This window comes from Pristis pectinata, chromosome 5, assembly GCF_009764475.1.
Source record: "Pristis pectinata isolate sPriPec2 chromosome 5, sPriPec2.1.pri, whole genome shotgun sequence".
NCBI lineage: Eukaryota > Metazoa > Chordata > Chondrichthyes > Rhinopristiformes > Pristidae > Pristis > Pristis pectinata.
In genome coordinates this window covers 32,466,824-32,469,342 of record NC_067409.1, presented here as the reverse complement: position 1 = coordinate 32,469,342, position 2,519 = coordinate 32,466,824, and the positions used below count along the sequence as shown (strand labels likewise).

Below are 2,519 nucleotides of genomic sequence, written 5' to 3'. Positions count from 1 at the left end.
TGATCACTATTGAAAGAAATGTGCAAAATATCGTCTTATTGCAGCTGTTAGTTATTTTTTCACATTTTTACATCTTTATGTAATAACAGAGGTAATGGCTGTTTTATGTCAGATACTGCCCAAAAACACAATTTAACCCAGACCTATCAGTGAGTGTGCAGAACAGCTCATAAAATTTAGTTTTAGAAAAACGTTGCGGGGGATATCCTATGATAACAAAAACATCGTCCCTGGGTGGGCTCGAACCACCAACCTTTCGGTTAACAGCCGAACGCGCTAACCGATTGCGCCACAGAGACACGCAGCTCGTTTGTCGACAGGAAAGTACATAACATAATACGTGGAAACCTGGCACTGATTCAATTTCTTTGTATATTTCTGCTAGCTCAAAAATAAAAGCATTCTTCGACAATCATTTCTGTACATATGAAATGGGCTAGCTTCTTCTGCAATGCGTTCTGAGCAGTGATGCAGGAGACAAGATCTGCAGCTAATTACATCTGGGCAGGGGTTAGTTTTCCTGGCAGGCGGCGGCAGGGTCTCATTCCGCAGGGTCACGGTGGAGGGGAGGGGAAAGTGTGTGTGAGGAGGGGGGTGGGGGTGGTGTTCACTTTACATATCGGAAATGCCACTTTGCCTTTCGGAGTGAAGCTAATCGGAAACATCGGCCTGCATTCGGGTTAATTTGATCTTCTGGGTGCTGTAGGTGATAGAGCGGCACCTGCTGACCGAGTGGATCCCGGGGAGGAATCAGCCGCCACGCGATGCGGACTGAGTGATCTCGCCGGCAGCGCCTGCGGGGCGTTCGTCCGGCCGCGCCACACTGGAGCGGGGCCAAACCCCCAGCACAATCGATCACTGGCATCCTCCCAGAGATTCCTTCGGGAGTCCTCATATCACCATTGATTCATCAGTTTTGCTCCGTGCAAAAAAAACCAATCGCATTTAATTATTTAAAATCGAAGAAAGACTCGGATGGCAAATTGACAATTAACACTGTAAATAACGCGGTCGGGTTGGTAAATTACAGAGTGATTGTACACCGATAGACTCACAATCAATCGCTGCTCTCACCAGGATTTTTAAAGACACTGAAATTAACTAATTTAAATAACACGCTTAGCCAATTTATTTGACAGTTTATTAAGGACCGCTTTGAAATAAAATCACAGTCGCTGATACCAAAATAGATCAGTTTGTGTATTAGACTAACCAAAGGTTAAAAAAAGGACTCAGATTGAGACTTTCCCTTGTAAATCATCAGTAAAAGTGCAAACAATTTTAAAGTTTAATCTGAGAATATGTAACAAAGAAAACGTAGTTACCGAAATTAAAAATGTTCCGAGATGGCTTTGCTCTGCATTTTCTTTTGTATTGTCTTGATTAATCAGCACAGTAGTGAGCACAGTTTTCATACAAAGGACGCTTTCGTTCTTTCACGGCATCAAATGTTTTCCAAAGCAATAGAAGTTCAAATAACTTTGATAGTGTGGGTACAGACAAATACGAAGTTTTAAATCATAAAGAAGCTAAGGACATATACAGAATGCACTGATGTGCAAACTACGAACAAAATACAGACTTCACACTGAAAATCGGTATGATAGTAATTTTTTTTTCATTCCCATCCGGAGTGAGATCGGAAAATGATATTCAAAATGATAATTTACAGGATCTGAACATTCACGAACCAGGTCTGTAAGTATACAAATTTTGTTGCTGGTGTAGGAGATGCTACAGGTTTCAAGCATTCACCAGTTGTGCTTTGGATTACCAGTTCTTGCCAACAAAGGTAAACGTCTTCAAACATTGCATTATAAAATAAAACATCAAACTTTAATCAACTGTACATCACTTTTACACCCCTTTCTTAATATAAAGTGACAGATTTTGTGATCCTACCTTAAACCTATAATTTGTCAGTTGAATATAGACACAGATTATTATTCTGCAGTGACGATTCATTCAATAGAGTTGCTTTATATTGATCTCTTGGACCATTTGTAACAGTGGGAAACAAATACAACCATCCCCCACCCTTTTCAAAAATAATCTTATTAAGGTCCATATTGTTCATCTACTATTGACTCAAATGTTTCAACTTTTTGCATCATTGGTGGATTCAATCTACACCAAGGTATCTCTGCAATACATTTAATTTTGTCTTTATCACCTTATCTGAGCTACAGACCAGATGGCAAACCCACAGCACAATACAATTTTCTGGAACTAATAATCATGATAGGCAGGATAATTCAATATAGAATAATCATCAAAAGCTGCATGATTGAGTGCAGTACATCTATCTGAAAGCAACATGCAAAATGCAAAATGAAATTTAGTAGCGTATGAGTATGGGTGACACTTAGGTATCTGCAGTCTTATATCTATTTTGAAACATTTACTAATAAAGCAGCTCTGTAAAAATAATGTTGACTTATGAACTAAAAAATCATTTCCTTCTTGTTTCAAAAAGTGATTAAAAAGTTAGAATTGTGTCTCATTCAGGGAAAAAAACT

The 2,519-nt window shown here is 39.0% G+C and overlaps 1 non-coding gene across 1 annotated transcript; it reads right to left on the bottom strand.

Moving 5' to 3' along the window:
• Positions 1-225: 225 nt before the first annotated feature.
• Positions 226-299, bottom strand: trnan-guu (transfer RNA asparagine (anticodon GUU)). Its single transcript has one exon. It is a non-coding gene; the product is annotated as a tRNA-Asn (tRNA).
• Between the last annotated feature and the right edge of the window lie 2,220 nt (positions 300-2,519).